General features: G+C 49.4%; 1 protein-coding gene across 1 annotated transcript in view; it reads right to left on the bottom strand.

Annotated features, from left to right (window-relative positions):
- Positions 1-13,105, bottom strand: part of LOC126524570 (ras-related protein Rab-36-like) — an 84,640-nt gene that overhangs the window by 45,967 nt on the left and 25,568 nt on the right. The gene's annotated exons all lie outside the window — the stretch shown is intronic.

Here is a 13,105-nt window from a genome sequence, read left to right as displayed (position 1 = left end):
AACACTGCAGTCAAAAGTAAAGGCTGGTGCAAGTTGACAGGACCGTGCACAAAACTAAGAATCGAGCAGACACAGTGGAGGCAATGATACACAGGCGCAGTTCTTTGCTGCCTACGAGCGCGGAAAATGACTCTCGGCAGCCATTTTATTTCACTGTTCCATTTTTAGCTGACGAGATAACTGCTGGTTGTACGCACGAGCACACGTTAACCGCCCCTGCTTTCCTTTCTCGCTTCTGAAGTATCCAAAGAACTTCACAAAACACCGATGACTCGTTATGCAACCGAAGCTTTCTTTGCCTAATCATTAGGTCCGTTCGATTCGCATACTTCTGAACTTAACTTCTGAACACCTAAAACGAACCACACGACACACACTTTTTGTGGTTCGTCTTAGGTGTTTGCGCTGTAACGTTAAGTTCAGAATTATGTACCAACTAGGCCCAAATGAAGTTTTACTGAGATTCGCATACACCACTGAGATCCAGTTCACGGCGTTTCACGAGAAGTTCAGAAATTGCTCAGGTGCAGGCACAGCGCGACACTCGAAACGAATGCCAAAGGGCAGAAGCAGTACTGGCGTTATGTTATGTCCGACTAACGCGCACGGAATGCGTATGTTTGAGAGGTCCTGAATTGCAGGCATGATCGGCTACTGGGGCGTAAATACGCACCGCCCACTTTGCGTAGACACATGAGACGTGCGTAACCGGGGTTTTAACTGCGCTCGTGCACGTGTGCAGCGTCGTCTGCTACGTACACTGCTGCTTCGCGCCTGTACGCCTGCACCAAGTCGGCACCGACAGTGTAGTGGGTGCAGAAGAATCCCGAACCAGCCCTGCGCCTTTTGAAACGAACGGCGTGGTTCAGCGGTCCCGAGTGCTGCACCGCTGAAACGAATGGCAGGGTGCAACACCTCGTGAACTGGTTCAGGTGGCGCAGACGTATCGAACGTACCTCTTGCCCTTGCCTAAAACTGTCTAATCAGTGCTCTTTGGAATCTCGGGCGGACAGCGTTCTCGCACGGTAAAATGGAGAGGTGTAACAAGGTAAGGGGATAGACAAAAAGAAGAGCGCTGAGCAAAACCTACGAGTGTGGAGAAAGTGGATAGGAGGAGTGACTGGCTGGCGCAGGAGGCTGCAGCCACGCGCGGCGTTACGTCATCAAGAACAGGTCAGCGCCGCACCTGATCGGTGTGCGCGCGGCGAGACGCTAGATACCGCGCGCGTAGTAGTCTGATATTTGATTTCACCGTATTATCGCTGTTGCCCTGTTAACGCTCGCTGCAACATACGCGTATCCTGTGTCAAAATTTCTCGAATGTTGTCGCCAATTCTAAACTGAATGAGTCTTGTGTTATCAGATTGCGCGCGTAAGGTTTGCCGCGAATCACGCTAATTCCAGACAAATAGAGAGCGGCGTCAAGCAAGAAATCTCCCGCTGGCATTGACAAATCATCTACACGGCGCTATTCCTGACATAGTCAAATTCCGACATATTGTACAGTTCACCATCTTCTCATATCCAATTGACACAGGGGGCTGCCACGGCCTCCCTGATTGGCTCAAACATGCTGCCATTACAGAAACCACGTTACTCCTAATGTGGTTTCTGTCGCATTATTTTTTCTGCAGGACTTCCTCCTATGAGTACAAGCGCGAATTTCGCTTCTCTTCGATACGTCTTCTCGGTGGCCACACACTGTTGGTGCTAATCGCGTCCGCTGGCACAACATAGGGCAGCGTGAATGAAATAGACGCACATTGTTCGTTCCCCTGAACCTATATGTATACATGTGGGCTACGCAAACGACGACCAGAAGGCTGTTGGCTTTACCTGTGCGTCTTTCAAAAAAAAAACATTTTAGTGTGTGCCAAATCGTACATAAAGCCTTTCAAAAATATAACACATGCAAGGTGCGCACTACGCGTACTGCCACTTTATATTGTTTCCGTTTGGTTTGTATTCTTGCGTACACTACTTCCGATCTCAGGAAAATAATGTTAAAAGAACACACGGCGCCACGGCGGGGATCGAACCCGCCAACCTCGAGTTCAGTTGCACAACGACGTAACCACTGCGCTACCGATGAGGATCCGCAGCACGCAGCTATACTATCCGAAGGATGTCACGCCCGAGGCGGCCAACCCCCACCCACTTCGACCATTCTTGGAAGAAATAAACCCGCGCGCATGACAGGCACGTGTTCCCCCAAGATGAGCTCCCTCGCTGACGCCGCCTATTGCGCAAAGTCGTCGTCGCCAACGCCGGCACAACGACAATGTCTGTGATTGCGGAAGCCGCGCGGGACAAAATGATATAGGTGCCGGCTTGCGCGAAGAAGCTGGCGTGGCCGTGACGTCTCGCGTCCACTCCGCCGTCACCCAAATGATGCGTCGCGTCTAGCCAGAGGTTATCACTCAAGTGCGTCGTATGTATACCTCGGCCCACAGCCATGACTGCTCCGGCCGACCTCGCCTCCGCTGCCTGCCGTTTAGTGAAATCGTCATATCCATCTCGCAAGCGACAGAGCTATGCATCCCGTTGCGCAGTCGCCCTCAATCGACTCGTATTTCCTGCTCGCCACCTTACGTGAATCGTTCGCGTAGTAGCCGGCGGATTTAAATTGTTTTGTAACTGTACTTTTAATATATGTTCCTGGCCGTATGGTGCGCCGGCCATGCCCCTCTTCTGTTACTTTACAACTCTGCTCAAAATGCTGGAGATAGTAGAAGCAACAATCAGAGAACGTATGGCGCGCCGTCAGGTCACATGGACAAAAAATAATAAAATGCCTTCTTGGTCGTTCACAAAAACACAAAATGTTCCTGAGCAAGTGCGAATGAGGTCTCTCGTGCGAAAACGGATGCAAGAGGCGTGGAAACATGAAGAATGTATGCGATTCCAGAAGATCAAGAGCAACATCGACAGGGAAATAGAACGACACGATAGATGTACAGCCGATGGTCTGGAATGTTCATCTATATATATATATAACTTAACGGAAGTTTCTTTAAGTCACCCGATCATTTACAGAGAAGCATTTATGGCCAGGGTTCCATGCATCTTTCCTGTCCGCCAACAAATCTGTGTGGGATCAAAAACTAGCATCAGCAGCAATGGTTCATGCCACGTGCTGCTCCCGCGTTTGTCATCGTCTTCTTCCACAGCTGGTTCCGTTGGCGGTCATCATGCCAGCGTTCCCAAACTGCCCCTACCTCTGCGAAGGCGCTCACGGCAGGCCCCCTGCCAGTCGGTGCGGTGATTTCGGTCTCAAATTCTTTGCCTCCATATATCGCGAAGTGAAAACACGAATGTATATAACTAATGCATAATACGAATGAACGCGGACGTGTAAAAATAAATCTGTGTGCCTACATTTCGTCACGAGGACCACCGATCGAGACAGTAAATTGTTCCTACCTTTGTTCAAAATATTGTGTCACCTCTTTGTCGTGTGCTGCACAGCTTCGCTGGTCATCCGCCTTCACAGAGTGGAATGAGTCATGATTTTTGTATAATAAGCTTACTTATTCAAGACTATAAACGCATAGCTGAAGCCGGCATTCTTTCGATTTTTGTTCACGTTCGTTTCTTCTGCAGCGTTTTTCGCGACATCACAAGTGGACCCTCGCACTGATTGCTAAGCAACGATCGGGTGCTGGCGTGTGATCAGAAGGACGAAGTTATCGCATTAGAGACAAGATAAAGTTTTGTGTGTACCTTCTGTGTGATTGTCCTCGCTTCAATGCACAAACTACTCAGCACCACGGTCGACAAGATTGACAACCATCGCCTTACGAAAGGCAGAATTCTCGGACCCTGGTCCCAGCCGACGTCGGCACGAACTGCTTTAAAAGCGCTAGTGTGCTTTTTAAAAGAAACGAGACTCATTGAAAAACTATAGAATATGCCAATTGATGCGTTCCTTTCTTTTTTTTAATCTTCTCTTCTCTGTTCTGCCCTTACCCCACCCCCCTGTGCAGAGTAATCAACCTGGCACTTAGTCTGGTTAACCTCTCTGTCTTTCACCTCTTGTTTTCCTTCCTTCCTTCCTTGTTTCGTGCACTTTCCAGGCCGAACCTTGGCCAAACCACCTCGTAGGTGCGAGCCAATGTTAAACGGCAACAACAAGCTGCCAGGCTGGGACAAAGCTGTGCTGCACTGCTGACCAACCGCCGCTGGACATCGCCGCTTACAATAAAGATACCCGGCCCGTGTCTACCGGCCGTCTGCAGGTCAAAGTGAGCGCAAAGCAAGCAATTGACAGTCGTTTTCTTTCATATACGAAAGCGATACTTACTTTTGCTGGTTTTAAAATATATATACAAGAACTCCAGAGAGTATAACTATAGAACCACAAGTGCACGGCGTTGGGATCCCGGTTCTGGGCTCGGAGTCGTGAGACACACAGAGGGTCGCTGGGCTAGGCTGCGGAGTGCTTAAAGCATGGTAGCTGGCCTGAGCCTATAGCGGGGCGTCACACTAAGCTGACTGAGCGGACGCATGCCGTCGCCCGTCTCTATCGCTGGGAGTTGCTGGCAAGTGAGGAGGTGAGATCGGAAGGTTGAGAGAAACGCCTTGGCTTATTTTACATATTTACAAGTGGCTACCTGGTTATGGAAGCACATTATGACTCAGCAGTCTACAGGATTGGATCGAGGCAAACAACACGTCGGAACACTTGGCATGGGTGAGCACGCACTGCACCCTATATGTCCATTTTTAAGCAGTCGATTTCTCTGGGTCGACGAGGGAGTTCAATTACCTTATCCCGGCCTTTTCTCGGTGCGAACCTTCAAATGTGCGCTAAACTGTGCTCTCTCTCTCTCTCTCTCTTAATCCCTATACCCCTTCCCCCAGTGCAGGGTAGCAAAACTGACGTGTGTCTGGTTAACCTCCCTGCCTTTATTCTCTTCTATTTATCTTTCTCTCTTTATTCCAGTCAATCGGAATGGTCGAACTGTTCGCAGAACTCCGCCCATTTTGTCGCACCCCTTCGCCGGACTCTGCCACTAATGTGGTGCCTTCGCTCCGGCATATGACAACATCACGAGTCAATCAAGAAGCAGCAGTCGATGCCGTTCCCCGGTCGCACGTTGGCTCCTTGCAGCAATTAGTTGAGTCTCCGTGACGATCAGCTTCAGCTGCTTGCAGATATTGCAGTTTCACACGAACATCACCAGATGAGAATCGCTTGACAATCGCGTGGGCGTCGGCAGACGAGTTCCTTAATAAGGACGTAGCCTTGCTTGAAAGAGACCCTTCTTCGCAAAGCTGACACACTGCCCCACTCAAATGCTATGCTCGCCATCAGTGCCATGACCCACGCGTTCAGTCGTAACAACGGAGAACCGAATCTACGACACCTGGACATCGCGCGCCAAGCGCCGATTAATCACGCAACACAGTGCACGGGAGATAAACTGCGGTGGTTTTATTGCGATAGCAATTATATGGACACTCCAGGCGCATTTTTGCCGTCGGCGTCGCCGTCGACGTGACGTTCTGTATAAAGTCCGAGGGCGATAACACCGTCGCCATGCGCCGTATGCTGTATGTGCGACTGAAAGCACATGAGGTGAGCAGACGATCGCGGCTCAATCTGGCGCGCGTGAGGGAGGAAGGCGGAGAGCAAACACGCCGTCTTCCGTCGCGTGAAAGGCCGGGGAGTGAGAGGGAGGGGGGGGGGGGGGCGTTGGGCTCCGGAAGCAGCTGCGTATTTCACTACGGGCGCAAGGGGAACTGGCGATCGCGCCTCAATCGCGCACGCGGAACGGAGGAATGTAGGGAGGCAGCGCGTGAGAGAGGGAGGGGAGGCTTTTACTCCGCCAGCAATGCGTACTTCACGCGGCGGCGTAAGGTGTGTGCTCTTTTCTCGCACTGCTTGTGTTGAAGCGATACACAGCACGAAGGACATTTCGCTCGCTGCTGCTACCCCGCTTGCTCTCGCCAGCGTTTTGACAGCGAGTGCCCGCGGTCATCGAGTTTGATGTGTTCATGTTTGCCTGTGCGCGTTGACACAATGCTTGTTAATTTAGTTAGTAAGCGAATGTTTCCAAATTTATATGACCGAAAAAGTATTATCGTTACTTCGTATAACTGTCTACTAATTTGCTATCGCAATTGATGCTTCGCCTTTCGGGCGAAACTGGTTTATTGAAGTCATTCCCTGGCTTCATTGTCTGTTGGCTTTATCTGGATACAGCTTTCTTACGTTTTATGTTGTAGGAGCTGAGAAAGTTGGATTTCATTTCTGTCAAACGTTATGTTGCCTTTTGTAATGTTCGCACAAGGAAATTCAACCGCACCAAATAAAAAGATGCTTATCACAGGTGCTGAGACCTCCTGTTCTAAGGCTCAATGAGCACTGAGTTCTTAATATACGTAGGCCAAGCTCCTCGAAGCGATCTTCAGCTTCTTTTTGATCTAGCGAATAGGTTGGGCACACTGGCTTGCTTACTTGCTTCCTATATTATGGAGCGTATCCACTACGGGGCATTGGCCAAGAAGCAGGCTGTGAAAAACGGGTGAAATGGGTGGAGAAAACTAGAGGGAAAAAGTATAGGTGAGGGAACAGTTGAAATTATTCAATGAATTAAAGTAGACAAACAAATGTTAGAGACAGTTTTTTTTTCCTTAGTAGAAAACGTGTGCTTTTTTTGAAAGGAGAGTAAATTAGAAGGACAGTAAACAGACAATTTTAATCCATCTAAATTTGAATGTTATAAAATAATAAATAATAAATCAGTAAATTAATCAAGTATTTTTCTTTGTGTCATAAAGTAACTTGCATACGGACATGCGTACTTCCTGGGGCTAAAACCCAATGTAGATGCCCTAAAGAAGAGAATGTTTGCAATGTTTAGAGCAACGCCTAATTTTCGGAATGGAATTTCGAAGTACATTTTCCCTCGATTGCAAATCGACGGCAAGTTAAAAAAGAAAATCGCACTTTCGCCCAGAAGGCAAATCATGGATTGTAATAGCAAATTAGTAGACAGCTATACGAAGTAAGAATAGTAGTTCATATTAAACAGTGCCAAAAAAAAACACACGGACAAGGAAAAGCACAGGACCAGCACTCTTCCTTGTCCGTCTGTTTCTGGCACTGTTTAAAATGAATGACCCTTACCAACTAGCTCGCACCCAAACCCTTCTAAGAATAGTAGCTTTATCGGCCGTATAAAGGTGTAAGCATTAGCTTGCTAAATAAATAACAAGCATCGTTTTACGCGCGCAAAAGCAAACATGAAGACATCTCACTCGATGAACGCGGAAACTAGCTGTCAGAACGCTGAAGTGAGGATACGTGGCAGCAGCAGCGATCGAAATGACCTTCGTGCTGCCTCTCCTTTCAACGCGAATTAAGCGGCGAAAACACAGGGAACACGAAGCTATGAGCCATCAGCGCACCTAGACTCTGTACTCATCGCAGATCACTTTCAAGATAGAGCCCACGCGGCCACGCGCAGACGCGCCACAGACAGCAGTCGTCGGAGTAGAACGCCCCCGCCCCCCCTGCCCTTCTCTCTCTCCCCTCACCCCGGTGCCCGTCTTTTCTTACCTTGCCATCGCTGTCAATGCTTTGCCCTTCGGACGAAACGCGATCATTTTCGTACAAACTATTTTATGCCATTTTTCTGCAAATATTCTTGGGTTATGCTAACGAACATAAACCGGTTGGAAGCGTTATAAATGCGAAATTATCACAGTGTACATGCCCCATTAAGCGAAAACCTGTCGGCGTGAACGAAATATGGTAACAAAACTGGCCGACGGCGCAAGAGTAAAAACACGTCGAAAATTGCTCGCGTTGACGTCAAATTTCTCAGTGACGCTCCTGTAAACAAAGTAAATAAATGGCCTTGAAATGAAAATTTCGCACATCTCTGTCTGGGTGGCAATCGAACCCGAACATCCGAGGGTGGCACGCTTCCCCGACGCAAGGTGTGGCCTAGTGCGTGCGTCATTGGGCACGTGACGGCCACGCCAATTACTAGGAGGTGGCGCCACGTCACGAGTGCATAACATGAGTGCGTTCATGACGTTCCGAGGTCTAAAACCAGGGTAATGCCTTCGCATTCCCACTCGTAAGTAGCGTTAAGTGTGTCTGGCGATTTCTTTTTTCGGCTCGGGAGTTGAAGCGAAAGTGCACCGTTTTAGCTCCGGAACCCAGAAACAAACAGTTTCCGTTCGACACTCTGTCAAACTAATACGTTTACGGGCAGGCTAAAGCTATCACCTCGCGCTTTCGTTATCAGCTCGACTGCGTGGTGTCGAATTGCTAACTCTACAAGCACCGTGGGTCTTGTTACTGGGTATTAGTGCCATCGGGCATTACGGCCGCTTACCACCTTGCAACATGCCCGGTGCGTATTTGGAACTTTTGGCAATGCCGCGTCCTATGGTCACATTCGGGAAGGCGGAACGAGGCTTGGATGTCGTGACCTCGAATTGGTTTCGCAATCATTCTTTAATTACCATAAGTGAGAGGAAAAAGACTGAAATCCGCCTGCACATCATATGCTGCATATTTGTTTATGGGTGCCAATTGTGAAGGAATTCATGGTCGATATAAAAGCGCAGTTTGACGCGTTCATAGTGCAGAGCAGCGCGTCGGGAACACTTGCTGCTTCTGCGTGCACTTGAAAAGCGCGCCGAACATGGGCGAGCTCATGACAGCCACGTTGCACCGAAGCCGAGCCCACAGAGCAGCGCCTCTACCGATCGAGAAGCTGTCGGATCCGAGCCGTCGGTCGCAAAGGTGGTGGCAATACCGCGTAAAGAACCTCATCTCCATCTCCGGCGAAGCACCGGACAAGAAGTTCGCCATGGAGACACCCTGGCCGGCCTCCAGGGCGACTTGGAAGGCAGCCGTGGAAAGGAGCAGGGCATCGAGCAGGCGCGAATTTTCGCCGCGACTGCCATTGGGGTGGACGGGCCACTCGAAAGCGTTCAGACCGGCGGCCAGACACGCTTTGACCCTTTCGAGCGCCTTCGTGGCGGTGGTGTTGTCGCTACTCGGACAGCTGTCGCCACCATCGTGATCAAGGCAGAAAGGTCCGCCGACGGCCCTCAGCATCTTGTCGGCAACAACGACGCCCAGAGTGGCATAGTTGAGAAAGCGGTCTCCACAAGTGAACGGGGCCGCCAGGGCAGCTCTTGGTATGGACAAACCACCACCGATTCCCAATTTCTCGTCTTTTTGCAACGGCCACGTAGGATCGCCGAATTCACTGAACCAGTACGCCGACGAACCATCGGCAGTGTGAAGACGCCGAAACGCTAGCACGTTATTGTAGAGATTGTGAGGATCCAGGCTCCTCCATAGGGATTCGGTCATAAGGCCCGATACCGAGGGATGTGATAAAGTCGTAGCGTTGGTCTCCGCAATCCGCAAGTTGTTTAGCTTAGCGGTGGCGGCGCTCACGTCCGCGTAGTCGGTGAAGAGCGCGCTCACGACGATCCTCTTCTTCAAAACTGCGGCAACGTCCATCGCTACAGATGTCACCTTTTGTTCGTCTTCCATAACGGTGTCTGGTGCCATCTCTGGTACCATGGCAGTGTACCACACGCTCCCAAAGACGCGCCGGACAAGTCCGAGGCAGGACGCCGAGGCGTCCTGTCTGCGGGGGGCGTACAAGTCGAGCATTTCTTCAGGCAAGAGAACGTGAGCGAGTGAGTAGACGGCGACGTCGATTCGGTCCATGCGCTCGAAGAGTGCCGTCAGCGCTTGCCTTAGATTCTCGAACCCTCGAACCTTGACGCGCGATTTCAGGTAAGAAGGCGCCGGAAACGCCGCGCCGAAAAACCTCTGCCAGTCTTCTTCCGTCACTCTTGCATCGATGTCAACCAAGTCTTGGAAGGACACGGTTTCGACGCGACCCGAGTAGTCCCATCTCCACTTCAGCTCTCGGTCGATCGTCGCGAGGTCGCTGGTGGTGAGACGCTTAAGGCCAGCGTCGGCCACGTTCAGAAAGTCGGCGGCAGTGAGGAAGACATCGACGATGGCTTTGTCGTCGAGGTACGTGGACAGTGGCCCACGGACCTCCAGGAAGTGCTCTGAAGCTCTGCTGGGGTCGCTCCAGAAGGTCAGGTAAGACGGAAGGCGTTCCTGCGAGAGGAATGCCTGCGCCTCTAGGATCGCGACAGGCGTGTTGAGCTTCTTGAACGCGTTGACCAGCCTCAGCTTGAGGGCAGCCGGAATGGTCTTTACGTTCTTTCTCACAGGCACCTTCGTCGAGGCGAGTGAGGACAGGCAGGACGCGTACAAGACGGCTGCCGTTTCGGTCGCGTTGGGGCCGCGGCGTCCCGTATGATGGGCTATGCGCTTTGACGTCTCCATGATGCGCTGCTCGAGCGGCGAGTATGCCCGGTTCCGGTCGCAGACGAAAGCGTAGAAGTCCTTGCAGGCGGCGCCATAGCCCGCTGTCGAGGCCAACATGCGCCCGATGTGATCAGACTCCCAGTCGCAGTGCTCCGAGGTCGTGGCCCCGCCGCCTAGCTTCTGTTCGGCGTGCTGTGTGCGCTGCTGGGGACGCAAGCCCTTGTTCACGCTGGAGTAGACTATGAGCAAGACCACGATCGCCGTGGTACCGCCTGCGGCCATAGCGCCGGAGCGTTGCATAAATCGACGCGTTGCTGCGTGGTTGGGGTTGGGGCCGCGGAACACCGGCTGGCCGCCGTCGGTAGCTCGTTCTCGGGCCCGCGTTGCCATAAGCCTGGGTCGTTGAACGTGTAGTGTGATTCGACGCTGCCAGAGATAAGAACCAGCGTCTTCTTCTTCGCTTTCTGACCGTGGACGCGTTCATGTGCCTCCACGTGGCTTTATACTTCATTCTTCTTTGCCTATACGAAATGAATTTAGGCTATTCTTCTGTAATTATTCTTGGGTAATGCAAACAAGCATAAACCGCTTCGAACTGTTATTAATGCGAAAGCATTATTTTTCCCATTACGCGAAAATCCGTCGGCGACGGCGTGCCCGAAAACGGCACCAAAAATAGCCGACGGCGCAAAGAACAAAAGCACGGAAAAGATGCTCAGATTAACGTCAAATTTCTCAGAGAGGTTCCTTTAAACAAAGTATGTTAATGTGAAAAGAAAATTTGGTACATTTCAGTCCTGATGGGAATGGAACCCGGGTCTCCGGGGTGCGAGACGAGCACGTTTCCCCGACGCCACGACGGCTCCACGGTTCTGGCTGACTAAAGGTGTGGCCTAGCGCGTGCGTCATTGGGCACGTTACGGCCGAGCCAATGGGGAGAAGGCAGCACCACGTCATGAGTGAATAAAATAAGCACGTTCATGTCGTTCCGAGGTCTACAAACAGTATAATGGTTTCGCATTCCTACACGTAAGCAGTGTTAAGTGTGTCTGTCGAATTTCCCTTAAAGACCCCTAATAAGGGGCGTATTAAATAAGGCGTGGGTTCACACTTTATACAGATACGTTTACAAAGTACACACAAGCGATGCAGGTAGAGCGAAGTTGCATTATGAACATAAGTAGGAAACATATTATACATGTATACTTAAATACAGGGTGATAATTTTTAAATTGTATAGAACCTTTAAGAGGAAGCTTCAGCTCGGGTGCTCCTATATAAATACATGTAAAACGAGAATTAGTTTTTCTTGCCAACCACTGCACCAAATCTGACGGGGTTTGTTGCATTTAAAAGAAAAACTTAAAATCTAGCGACTGTTTGTTTCAACTTTTTGATTTAGGTCGTCAATTTTTTATAAAAAATTGGCAAAAATCGCAAATTTTCAGAAAACGAAACTATCAAGTTTACAACTCCGAAACTCACCAAGAAAAAAAACTATATCGCAATTGTGTGAATTGTACCTGATAGCACATATAAAGCGGACAAATTTGACATCTTACACATGCATCTCAAAAATGTTATTAATCTGTAATTAGAACTTTTGCAGAACCCTCGTAAACAACATAACAAATTCACGTAAGATGCAAAATGACATATCACATTTGTCCTCTTTGAATCATCTAATGGATGCCGTTTACAGAACCGCGATATCTGTTCTTGATGCAGAGCTATTAGTTCGTAAACATTGTGCTTCTATTTTTTTTTCACACTTCTGAATTTCTGAAAATCCTTTTAACAAAATTCAAGCCCTAAATCGAAATTCCGCTTCCAACAGCCACTAGAATTTAACTTTCTCTCTCAAATGCAACAAATTTCATTAAAATTGGTCCAGTAGTTACCTCAGAAAAATGTTTTTGCGTTTTTACATGTATTTGAATAGGCCGCTCCAGAGTTGGGCCCGAGCTAAAGCTTCCTCTTAAGAATAGCTTGTTGCAGATGACAGAATTCTTGCCCGCGAGCTGGATTTTTCAGAAAGGCGGACATTATTTGCACGAAAAATCGAAACAGATTTCAAATAATGAGAAAAGTCCACTAATTATCGTTTCAATTATTTACTTTACGGCACTTATTGCAATTTACGAATTGTAGCCGGTGAGTTTGCAAGGCGTATTCATTTTGAATGAATGTCTAGAATGCCAGTTTGCAGATATGCGCCATCAAACTTGCCGTAAAATGCACCGTTGATCCCGTCACTTTCTTTTGTTCTAAGTCGAGCCTTCGCCGCAAGACGTCCGGTATCACGCAGGGGGACAGCTTCCGGAGCTCACCGCCACAGGGCGCGCCGAGGGTAGGAGAGTGAATTTGTGAATTTGGATATTTGGAATTTTGTGAATTTGGATATTGTGGCGGATGGCCGTGCTTTTCGTGGCTCCGTGGCGACGACGAAATCATAAGTTTTTGTGCATGCTTTGAGCTTGCTTTTGTTTCTTTATTTGCTGGTTTTTTGCATTTAAATAGTAATTGGGGGGGTTTTCCTTTTTTTTCCCTTTTTTTGTCTCTCGTATTTCGGGTGCGCGGGTGTGCATCGTGTAAATTTGTTTTGCAGGATGATTAGAGCGTCCTTTCGTGCCACGTGTTCGAACACGTGCAGCTGGGTGGGACGTTGAGTGTTTTTAGTCTTTAACTAGTAGCTTGGAAGTGGCAAGACAAATAGCTATTAGCGGTTTTACTGTGCGTGTTTGGTAGAAAAGTGAGAGCGTGGCCACGTGGTTG

The sequence above is a fragment of the Dermacentor andersoni genome, chromosome 3 (assembly GCF_023375885.2).
Source record: "Dermacentor andersoni chromosome 3, qqDerAnde1_hic_scaffold, whole genome shotgun sequence".
NCBI classification, from domain to species: domain Eukaryota; kingdom Metazoa; phylum Arthropoda; class Arachnida; order Ixodida; family Ixodidae; genus Dermacentor; species Dermacentor andersoni.
Note: the sequence above shows the minus strand (reverse complement) of the source record. Positions and strands in the feature narration are given on the sequence as shown.